This window comes from Aythya ferina, assembly GCF_964211825.1.
Source record: "Aythya ferina genome assembly, chromosome: 1".
Lineage (NCBI taxonomy): Eukaryota > Metazoa > Chordata > Aves > Anseriformes > Anatidae > Aythya > Aythya ferina.
In genome coordinates, this window is record NC_140296.1 from 166,417,893 (window position 1) to 166,430,301 (window position 12,409).

The window sequence follows — 12,409 nt, forward strand, 5'->3', positions numbered from 1 at the left end:
ATTTCTCAAGTTGAGAAGTTTGGTGTTCAATTCAGATGACAAACCTACCTTACTGCCACTGGAACTGGCCTCTCTGTATTTCTAGTGCACATTAAGCAAAAAAAGCATTTTTTGGATAGATGGCTATTGCTGATAGCTATTTCAAAATTTCAATTTCAAGTGCGCTATAGGGTTCCTCTGTGAGTGAGAATTGCTTCTTACCATGTCATTTTTCAAAGGGTTGCAGTGAGACCAATGAATTGGCTTCCTTTAAAAATCCTGCAGCATCCTGAACTAGTTCCACAGTGAAACACATCCCTCTGCCAGCTACTGAGTTCACTGTCTGGATAACTGAGTGCATGGGAGGAGTTGTGCAGAAGTTACCTTAGGTTTTGACTGCAAACATTTACAGCTGGCCGTAGTCGGTAGAACTGAAAATACCCTGAGAGCTAAAGCATGCAAGAGTGACATGTACGGTGTGGCACAGAGCTCAGTGGGGTTCTCAGCATTTCTTCCAGGATGATAATTCAGGTTAGACTTGTTTCTGATGGACATTGCACAGGCTTTGATTGCCAAAGGTGAGAGCAGAGGAGGCTGGACACCATGCGCCCTGCCGTGGCATGGGGGCAATGGCAGCAGATCCCACGTCTGATGGCACAGCCCTGCTCCTGTCCCCCAGCATAATGATCTCAGGGTGCCAGCTGCAGACATGCTGTGGCTGCAAATGGGAGGAGAGGTAAAGAGGCTGAGGATGCTTATCTGAGCAGGAGGCTGCTGCACTGTGTTTCCAGGGAGGCCACTTCTGTTCAGCTCCTTTAAGTCTCATTTTACCCATCTGTTATGCAATGCTCATTTGCCCAGAGTGGTGTCAGGAGACTTCACTGATGTATATGAAGTTCTTTAATGCATGACAGCTCAACATGAAAAATAAAACAACCAGAGCTAGTTTCCCTCTATATCACTTTTACTTGGACATAAGTAGCTATTTGGTGTTACTGAACACTTTCAGAAAAAGAAAAAAAAAAAAAAAAAAAAAAAAATAAGAAAGAAAACAGAAAAATCATTTTATTTATTCAATGTTCCCATGCATGGGACATTCCCAGTTCAGGACTGGCTTCCTGGGCCTGATTTTTTTGCCAATAGTATGTAAAGACCTACTGTTACTTGTTTTTCTCATGATACTGCTTATGACCTCCTTTTCCCTTTTAAAACCATACACAAATTCTATAGTCTTGTCCCATAACTACCTTTCCCTGGAGTATAGTGGTCTGCATTGTTTGCAAATTACATTTGGAAAAGCAAACAGAGGGGAAAAAATATATGTTTCCTTAGCAGGACAGTAGTGTTAAAAACAGCTTTAAAAAAGCAGAAAGTTGATTGCTAACTTCAGCTGTAAGCAAAGCAGGAAGTTCATCAGTGGTTCAGCCTGTGTGTAGACTAAGGGCAGCTGCTTAAAAGTTAGCTGGGGCAGCAGGGCAGAGGCACAGCAAGCAGTGAGTGCTCGGTCAAAGCTTCTGCACCCAAGCCCCTGGCAGGGGAGCTGCTCCCATTACTTCTGCATCACCCTGCAGGCGCTTGGAGGCCACAGCTAAGTGATGGCAGAAGCCAAGGCACCCTCCTCATCTGTCGGATTGACTCAGCAGCCAGTCTGAGAAGTACGGATGCCAGATGCAAAGCCGTGAGTTGATAGGCATTGCCATTAATGTGTTTTAATTAAATAGTGGAGAGGAGCAGCGAAGGGGCTGAAGCAGTGACAGTGAGAGGAAAGTGAACACCAGTGAGCTGGGATTTTTTTCTCCTGTATCTGTTTCATCAGCAAGAAGGAGGTCATTGCTGCTGTCCAGCTAGTGGATATTACCACAACACATGAGAGTTTTGCTGTTTATAGGTTGAATATAAACCTCTGAGTCAGTCTGTCTGTTACCAAACGTACTCATATCAGCCTTTTATTCCTCACACACACTTGGATCAAATTGCTCGTGTTTGACAGATCACTTCTTTTTTTTTTAACTTCCAGTTATCTCAGATTCCCCACTGGTCCAGAGCCCTCATGGTTCTCCATCTGCAGAATAACATTAGCAACCACCAGAGCCTTAGACATTGTTATGGAGATGCTGTGCAGTGGTTTTGGCTTTCTGATGTCCCTGCTGGCCTGATTATGTGCGGATTGTGCCCGGCTGCCCATGTGCAGCAGACGCATTTCAGCAACTGCCCTCAGTAGCTCCCTGCTAAGGAAGCCCCAGGGACCAGCCGGCAGGCTGCAGCTCCCACTGCACAGCCGGAGTGTCTGTCTGTCTGTCTGTCTGTGGCTTCTCTGCTTTCAGCAGAAGCATAACAAGTGGAGTATGAGTATGTAGGCAGAGTCTGAAAACGTACCTTAGGTGGAAAATTAGGCTGTATATAACAATATGCAGTGAAATGTTTCTTTTCCCCATTTAGTGTGAGTCTAAAAAAAAATCAATTTCTATGGATCTCAGACACTATTTTGCCACAGTTTGCGTGGAGTCAAATGTTCTGTTTGGGGATCTTTCAAAAATGTAGTCTTTTGGAATTTCCTGTCATGAGTCCTGTACAAGCTAAATCCATGCATCCCTCTCTTGAAAGCAGAACACAGCTATAATACGTCTCTGCAATTTTATCACGGTTAATGCTGAAAAGATACATGCTTGTTCCTATTCCTTTTCTTCATTTGTTGAAGTCATTCTCCACTTCCATTTAGCTCTGTTTTCTGTAATGAGTTCCAATCTCTCTGTAAATCTGTCTTTAGGCTACAGTGCACAAAGTGCAGTCACCTTCAGTATAACTTATAAATACTGTGAGATTGTTCTAAAGATATGGTAAATTATAAATAAAAGTCTAGCTAGGAGTATATTTGGATAGGAAACTTTGGATGTGAAGTATAGTTATTGCTCCATAAACATGCATTTATATTTGGTCCAATGTAGCACTGAATGTTACTTCAGCCCCTCACCTGAAGCCAGCAAGGAGCAATTCCTGCAGAAAACCTCATAAAATCCAGTAAAGTTGCAGAGGGATGTGGGGATTCAACTTGTACAGGACTCATGGCAGGAAGAAGCCACCACACTGGAGATGTGTGATTCATCTCTTCTAAAGTTAGCTGCCTAAAAATGGCAAATCTCCTCTCAGCCTGTTTGCTCGGCAATCAATGGGAAAGGAAGGCAACCTGCAGGCTGACTGACTCACTAGAAAGACCATGAATTAGAAAGGACCATAAGTGACTGAACCTTGGGCATCAAATTCAAGCTAGACAAGCACAGTTAATCAAAATCAATCCAGCCCCAAATGACTTTGGTCCTCGTGGGATTTATAAAAAGCTGCAGTGCAGACCTTACTTCAGAAGTGGCAGCGGCTGCCCCATTAAATTCGGTGTCATAATCCCTGCATCAGCCATCCCATGGAATTTCATCCTTCACAAAGGCTCAGTTTTTCTAGGGAGTGGTAAAGAGGAGATGGGCATAAAGCAAAGGGAGTTTTAAAGGCCAATGTTCCTTTAACATTTTACTCTACTGATCTTTTAGAGGTTTAAAAGCTGCTGGGTTATTTTATAAGGGATGAGAGAGAACTGCAAAAAGAAAAATGTAAAAAAGTAATTCAAGAATAATCTATACACATCGCTGTATGGTTCTGTGACTAAATTTGGGCTCAGAGTTTCACTGAAGTTCATGTACTTCTACACGGCCCCAGATAAGGGCAATGTATCTGAGAACTGGGGCCTAAGACAGGGAAGAGATTAAATCTTTTTTCCTAGGAGAAAAATATGGAAGAAAGAAGAAGGGAGAGAGAGAGATCTTCAATTACCCAATGAGAGGGCAGAGAGAAGATGGAGACGACAGTTCTTGGAGGTACCTAAGGAAAGGACAAAAGGCAATGTGCACAGGTTGCAACAAATAAAATACCTATTTCCAAGGCAGTAGAAAAGACTTTGTTATGGTGTCCAGGCATTACAAAAACAACTTAAGCTGTGAAATTTTTACTTTCATGGACAGTCAAAAGTCATCTGGGCCTGCTAGAATTCACCTGGACCTTATTCTGAGTGAGGGGGAGTTAACCAAACTACGGTCATAACACTAAACCAGCCACTTCTGAGCATGTAATTTGAGTTGTCCCCTCAATTATTGTTCCACCTCAGTAAGAATGAATGAGTGACCTATTCATGAATGGGTATGTAGACAGACAGATCGATAGATATATAGATAAACCAAATACAGAGGTGTCCTTAAACTCTTTGTTCTAGTGTCCCTGCAAGGTATTACGGTGTTTATATTTTTACTTTATCTCCAGAGACCAGCAGGAGACTCAAGAGACCATACTCATATTACTGTACTCCTTCTTATTTAGGACAAATTGGAGCAAGCTGACAGGCTCCAAGGAGAACTTGTACCTATAAATTGATCTCCAAATAAAGGCCTATGTATAAAACAGCCTCCCAACAATGCAAATATATTTCCTTTTATTCACTAGACCTGGTAAATTTAAATGCTAAGTTCTGAAAAAAGTTTTTTTGGCATGTGGCATCTGTAGTTAGCATGACATAGACTCACTGCATAGACAACTAGGATTTGATACTTCAGGCAAAACTCCCATAGCAATCAACAGGTATCTTTATCTAAAGAGGCTGTGGGATCTGTATCACAACTTGAAGTGCACAAAAGATTATCACCATCCATTCAGGCAGCACCTCGTCCTAGACTGATGGCACTGATGGCTTTCAGTTTGAAAAGAGAGAATAAGCCTGGGGTAGCATAATATAATTAAAGGATGACTGTAGGAAAGCCCTTTAAATTTATTCTTCTGGCTACTCTCTCATCTGCTCACCAAAGAGGATGTGCAAAAGGGGGTGGAAATGATTAAAACGGTAGCACTGGTTGTTGGGGTGACTGAGATCTTCAGGAGCATGGATTGAAGGATTTTGCAGTTGAGGGCTGATAGGTAGGGAGACAGTAAGATGTCACTAAATGCGTGGAGGAAAAAATGAGCACCTAGTTGTAAGGTTAATGACTCCAAATCTTTGTCTTGCAGCAGGGTTAATGTCTACTAGACGTTCTCACAGTGATGTCTTGTCTAGAGCAAGAAACAGTAGGAAAAAATAGAGCACGTGTCTACAAAAAAACTAGCAACAGTAATTAGAGAACATTATCGATTTGACTTTATGCAGAGTAGTGAGGATCAAGTGTAGATCAAGTGACAAACTCCTTGGTGCAGATGTTGTGGACCTACAAATACAGAGGAAAGACCAGGTGAATCATTCGCTGTAGAATCCAATTCTCAGAGCTTGTGTCAAACAAATTAAAAATCTGATGGGAAATGCATCTTTACAGAGTATGATAGGACTGATCTGAAAGTAGAAGGAAAAATTCTGAAGTGTAACTGGCAAAAACATTTCCAAATTAAAGCACACTGTTTTTGACCAGCATTTTGTCGCTGTGGTTGGAGTTTAAAGTGAATTTAGTACCTGTGACAGGGCTGGACTTAAATCAGTGTCCAAATGCAGGGCTTTGGTCCCTGGTACTTTCTGTCTTCCTAACAGACAAGAGGTGCAGACAGCTCATAGGCCAAATAATGTTCATAACTTCTGCTAGATGATCTAAGGCCATGTAATTTTTTTCTTGTTATAACTGAATACCATTAAGGCATGTTTTACTGTCTGGCCTGCCAAGGCTTTTGAAGCACCTTCTTAGCTCCCAGCTAGGGGGGAAAAAAAAAAAAAAAAAAAAAAAAGCCTTACTTCATGCTTTCTCACTCCTCTTATAAGAATAACTCTCACTTTAAAACAGATTAAAAAATAAGAGCTTGTAATTAAATAGAAGAAAAGACTGAATTCAGGCTGGATTTGGGTATTCTTTCATGTAAATGAAAATGCTCCTTTAAGAAGAAGAAAAGGAGAGAAAAAATGCATTGGACTAACAACTTTCTATTTTATTAAGACGTCACACTGTGGAGCTCTAAGTGGTGATAAAGCCAGGCTGAGCATCATCCATGGTCTGGGAGCCAGGTGATTTGCCTATGTTTAACTACCAGAATGAAAACAGAAGACCTATCAGACCTGTCCTCTGGAAATCCCCTGGAGACATCAATATGGTGCAGCAGAAGTCTCTGTCTAGTTCTGCTGGACTCTGTGCCTGCATATGGAAAAGGGCATGAGAAAAGATCTGCAACCTGAGTGCTTCTGTACCCCAGCTAACCAGCCCCTTCAGGAGCCTTTTCTAGTCATCAAGTCATGCATAGGTGGAATTCAATTAGAGTTGTGCAAAACCTGAAGGAAATCACGTGATAAATATCCCTGGTTAGCCTGTCTGAAGGCAAAAACTGGCCTGAAAAATACAGAGGTAATTCTCTACCATGTATTTCAAAATACTGGGCCTGGTCTCTCCCGCGGTGCAGCTGTGGTGAGGGGGCTCACTGGGCTGAAAGCACCAACCGGGTGCCTGGTGGCACTCCTGTCACACCAACAGGCTCCTGCTGGGGTCAGTGGTCACACCTGCCAATAACAAGAGACAGAAGTAAAACCTGGGAGCTGAAATAGCTGAAGCAGTGCTGTCTATAGGAAAACTCCATCCCCATGGCAGCCCGCCCATGTCTCGCAGCAGCGGGTGCGGTAAGCTGTGATTCTGGTCCACTCCAACCCCAGTAATGTGTGTGTAAGCCACTCACAGCCGTGCCGCTTTTAATAAACCGTTTATTAGCTAAACACGGGCTGATAACAAAGACATCTACGCTGAGAAGGATCCCTCCTTTGAACTTGAATTTGCACAGTTCAAAATCCCATTTCTTCAATCGCCGGATTAATGTCTGTGTTATCTGTGTGTGAAGACAGTTCTACTTTGTCTGCATTGTAACGAGGGCCTGCGCACCCAGGATGTACATGTTGGTGTATGTTTGTAGGAGGATTGTGTTCAAGGCAAGCACAGCTTGACTTGGGGAGGGAACTGCTGCATAATATTTGTATTACCATTTAAAAGCCCCCATGCTGGGTATTAGGCATTATTTCTCTCATACTTGGCATCTTGTAATAGGTTCTGAATGCTGTAATGCCCCTTTAAAATATCACTGGAAGTAAAGCCATGCAGAGAAATAGAGAGAGAAATCCATCTTACACGCTAACCTATTCTTGAACTCAGACCGCTTCTTATGCTTCTCCTGAATTTAGGCATGGAGTTAGTATAAATTTGGAAATACGCCTATGTCTTATCTGTTTTGTAACTTAGCAACCTTTAATCTGGGTTTCTTGCTGCTCCTTATAAAGCAGCTGATAAATCTAGTCAAGCTCTTACAATACACTTGGTGGGGAAAGTATAGAGGGTTCACCACATACATAAGTAACACCCAAAGCTCCGCTCATTTTGCTGACATTTACCTTTACGCATAAAGACAAGCACAAAAACGCCCACTGCTCAAAGTCACGTTTAATCAGACTGAGTGGATTTATATTAGCAGACACCAACTGCTAGGGGGAAGGCTGTGATTTGCAGACGGAAGGAGTTTCATAGGCCATGATTTGTCTGAGGCATGGTGATCTTCGATTTAATCACTTAACTTAGTTAGTTTGCCATCTCTGTATTTGAAGAGGGAGTTAGCCAGATGTAAAAATGAAAAGGAAGTGATAAAAATGTAAAAGATTATCTTGATAAGGTATATTTTTTTAGAATGATTTGACCTCACTGACTGCCACAGAGCACTGCTAGGTTCAATCTTATCCACAAGGCAAACATATTAAGGAAAATAAGATCTGGGAGCTCTGAGTGACGAAGCTCTGAATGGCACAGTTGTCACAAGTAGTTGGCATATTCATTACTGAATTGCACCTTCCTGAAAGGTGTTTGGCATGCTGCTAAAGGATTCCTAGTCACACACAGGGGGCTGTCAGACAAGCTCCTCTCTGTTTGTTTTCCTCCTGCATTAATGCAGCTGTGTCCTCCTGGAATTGAATGCTGTTGCTGTGCATCCCATTGATTTCAGAGACGTGTCCAAAGGGCAGAGCTGCAGGCTCAGAGCTGGAGGCTGCCTCACAAGTTTTGCGTTTGGGTGTGTTTTTTTTTTCAGGCACTTCTTTACAACACGGCATTTGACTCATTTCTTTTGTTCTGAACAGTGTGGGTATTCCTAAATCTATTTTGGTATTCTTTTTCATCTGAAAAGCCAACCCAGGGATGGGGTAGGCTCCAAGAGAGCAAGGTTACTCCTAGCTTAAAGAACAACAGCAAACTGATCACTGGTTTGCAGGCTTCATTTTTTTTTTCACAGAGGGTGAGACAGAAGATGAATCAAAGCCATGAAACATGTCCTTTGATATAAAGATAATAAAAGTCATAGACAAAATGCAGCTGTCCAGTGCCCCCAAACACATGGCTATTAGCCAGCACAGAGACTAAACCATATACCCAGAATTGATGTACAGTGACATCAAAGTTTTTATTTAATATCAGTCCGTTTGGGCCTACAGGCATGTTATCACAGGTTTTCCTCTCTTAGTTACTGAAGTTGGACTGAATCAGCCCTGAGATAGAAAACACGGAGATTGTGCCTCCTCCAGGTGCTGCAGAAAGTAGCGACGAGACTTGGCTTGTGCTGCAAGGTGAGCACTGAGTCCAAGTGCCAGCAAAACAACACAGGCTGCTGGGTCCTGGCCTTCTGAAACGTGCAAAAACAACTTCTGGCCTCCTGTCATTAGTGCTGAGAAAACCTCACTGCCTTGGCTGAGATCCCATTGACTGAACTAAGCGTGTGCTTAAATATTTCATAATTAAATCTCTACCCTTGATGTCAATTAATCTTATTTACCAGCAGAAACATTGGCAGTTCTGGAGGTTGCAGAACTCCAGGTGGGCCTGTGACTGTGTGATTCCCCCTGCCTATATGCGTCTCTTTTCTTTAGCTCCCTTTTTGGGTGGCTGTGATGTTCTGCTGGAACTCTTCACCAACCACTGCCATGCTGCTGGGGTCAAGCCATGGGGCAGGGCCTGCCCCGAAAGTCAAAGGGAGTCCCTCCAGGGCAGTATAGTGGGAAGCTCTCAAGTTTCGCTGGGCAGGAGCAGGACCAGGAGCCTCTCTGAAGCACCTGTACACCCAGACATGCAGGGAGGGACTGGAGGCCTGTGTGAAGGTGCTGGGATGTGGCCTCATGCAGATTGTGATGATGCAGCAGGAAAGAAATCAGAGTTTTGGAAACATTTGCAGCCAGCTTTCCCTTTCACTGCCAGTCACCAAGAGCTCAAAGGAAAAGGAGGAGACGAAAGGCACAGAACTTCTCTCTGGGGTCTGGACTCAGTTTCCAGAATGAAGGACCAGGCCTTTCCGATCACAGGGTCAGCTGCTCACAGCAGAAGCCCCTTGTGAGAAAGGCCAAGCAAAGTCTTCTCAAGCTCCTCTGCCACCCTCACTCACTTACAGACCACCAGCACATGAACTAACTTCTTGTGAAGGTGCTGCAGAAGCTCCTGTGGGGACAGTCACGAGAAAGATCTCCACGGAAGCTCTAGCAAACCCAGCTGGTGCCAGGGTTGGTTGCAAGCAGCAACAAGGAGGGGAGCTGTGGCTGCACATGGCTCTCAGGCAGCAGCCACAGGGGGTTCAAGGGCTTGGGGAGAGCAATGGGACAGCCCCAACCGCTGCCTAGTGCCATGTGGGCTTCCACAGCTTATGGCTCACATCTGCTCCTCCTTTCCAAGAGGAGTTTCAAGGAACACATGAGTCCAATTCATCCATTTTTATTTAATTTTTTTTCCTAGTGCATTTTCTATTAGTTTTTTACTGGCATTTATTTCAGAACAGGAGCCATAGTATGTGCCACTCTGGTTAGAGGATGGTACAAAAAGAGGTGCTTCTACCCATCACATAGGAGTGGAGAAAGGGCTGATGGTGACCCTTGTCCATCATTATCAAAAACTCACTCAACGTTTCACTTAAAGCCAATGATCCAGGTCAATAGCAGACTGCAAGAGCTTGCTTATCCCTGGTAGTTAGTTATACCCTACTTCAGCTTTCTACAGAGAGTTCATGTGAGCCCAAGGGGTTTGCCAATATGCGTCTTATAATTCCTGTTTTATGGCTGCTGGAGAAATTTGATCTTTCAGTATTGTTCCCTCTGAACCTTGGGAATATTCATTGCACTTGCTTGTGGACTTCATCACCCTGGAGTGAGAGGAAGCACCTTCATTTTATTTGATTTTCTTTTCATGTCTGGAAGCAGATTACTTAACACAATTCCCACAGAAAGGAACAGAGCAGCGTTCCCAGTGCAAAATATAAAGCTTTCTACAAATGAAATCTGCGTTTTTATTTAGAGCAACAAGATCCATCAAATTAACTTCCTCTTCACGGGGGAAAAAGTGGTCTGCAGTGCACTGACATGATCATCTCTGACAACGCTGCCAGTTCATGTAGCAGTGACACTGAGGAGGCATGTTGGAATTAGAAAATACAAGCAAGCAACAGCCAAGAAACATATGAGAGCACAGCTCAGTGAGAGCTGCCGGTTGCGTGTTCAAGTTAACAGATGTCTGCGTGGCTTCTGAGCTTTAACATCTCCATTGGCTTGCTCAGAAGAACTGTGTCTCTCTCTTGTCAGGGTTTAAATATGTGTGCTCTCTCCTCTCTCCTGTGGGCTTTTATACGGTTGTGCCCTTTCAAAATTTGCCTCTTGTAAGTTAGATAAATAGACAGTGTTTTCTTATAACTTCAATATCTCCATGCTTCCTGAATTTACTAAATGAAATAGCTGACATGAACCAAGATCCCAGCCTGGTCTCCATCCACCAAACTACACCGATTCCCTGCCCTGTGCACCAGGACCAAGCAGTGTGGGGGGACCATGAAAGGACCATGGACCACAGCACTACAGACATCCATTCAGAAATTTTTGTAAGCAATAGGTAAGTTTTTTTTGAAAGCAAAAGGTAAAATCAGAACTAAAAATTAACTGCTTGCATGCTTTCTAACCCCTTTCTTTCGGTTTGTTCCTTCTTTATTAAATACACTTTTTATGTCTTTTATATATACCAAAAAGATACAAAAGATAAATCTTAGCTAGATGTGCTTACACTCATACATATACATGTATATATATATATATGTATATATCTTTACTAGACACATTTACAGAATACTACCTAAATACTACTTGAGATAAATAGGTTGCAAGTTTTCTGCCTCAGCATCTGAAGGCCCTTTTTCATCACACTGCAGACGATGGTGTTGACTAAACATGCCACCACAAAACGCAAACTATGTGTTTATCTTTTTGAAACATTAAATGAACATCCCATGAATTAAAATTGATGATGGTCCAGAGCATTTTAACTATATATGCTTAAAGTAAATTTTACTTTTCATTTCTTGAGTTTTAGAAACCCTCTTTCCCAATTTTTAACGAATGGATACTGAAAAAGAGAACTTCCCAAAAATGCAGAAATGCTTGTAAGAACTAGCTGAACATTTTCAGCTAGTAGCAAACATGAAGAACAAAAACTGGTTCCACAGAATACCAGGAGAATTATTATAATGTCTTCAAATATTACATTTTCCTATCAGGCCATTCCAGAAGCACAAAGAACAGCAGAACAATTATTTTTCCCTATCTCTGCTTTCATAATTGTCAGTGTGAAGCATCCCTGCTCTCTAGTGTAGTAGCAGCAGCAGAAACCAATATTCTTCTATTTCAGCCTCCAAATGTAGAACCAAAACAAAAACGATGTGGTCTTCTCCACCAGCACCATTGCTTTGGATGCACTTGGGAGGTTCAGATGTACAGATCTAGTTCACTAAAATGTTTGAATTATTATCCATATTCATTATTTTTCGCTTTTGGATCCTGTCTCTGGACAAATAAACAGTAAATCAAAAGGGCCAAGAATTTTCTCCTCTGGGAATAAGCGAACTTAAGCATCAAAGGTGGTTCAGGCACAGAAGCACCTCTCCTGTGGGGAGAGGCTGAGAGAGCTGGGACTGTTCCGCCTGGAGAAGAGAAGGCTTGGGGAGATCTGACCAGTGTCTGTAAATACCTGAAGGGGGGTGCAAAGAAGACAGAGCTGGGCTTTTCTCGCTGGTGCCCAGTGCCAGGACAAGAAGCAACAGGCACAAACTGGTCACAGGAGGTTCCCCCTGAACACCAGGAAGCACATCTTTACTGTCCAGGTCACGGAGCAGTGGCACAGTGCCCACAGAGGCTGTGGAGTCCCCTCAGAATCAGGGCACTTGAGGCTCAAGTCACTGAGATGCTGCACTGACTCCAACCAATGTGAGAGACGTTCCTGCTGGGGTTATTTCTAGGCTCTGGGTTTGTTCCTGACTGTGATATTTTGCTTTGTTTCCTTATACTGGTAGTATTGGCATTTGCTTAAACGAAAGGATCTGGTGAGGAGAGAAGTCTTTGTCAGCTGCTCATTATAACTTGTGCTTGTATAGTCCATCTTGT

At 42.9% G+C, this 12,409-nt stretch overlaps 1 long non-coding RNA gene across 1 annotated transcript; it reads left to right on the plus strand.

Moving 5' to 3' along the window:
* Window positions 1–1,458: 1,458 nt before the first annotated feature.
* LOC311436817 lies at window positions 1,459–4,421 on the plus strand. The gene is made up of 2 exons (XR_014693099.1): window positions 1,459–1,657; window positions 3,749–4,421. It is a non-coding gene; the product is annotated as an uncharacterized lncRNA (long non-coding RNA).
* The last annotated feature ends 7,988 nt before the right edge of the window (window positions 4,422–12,409 follow it).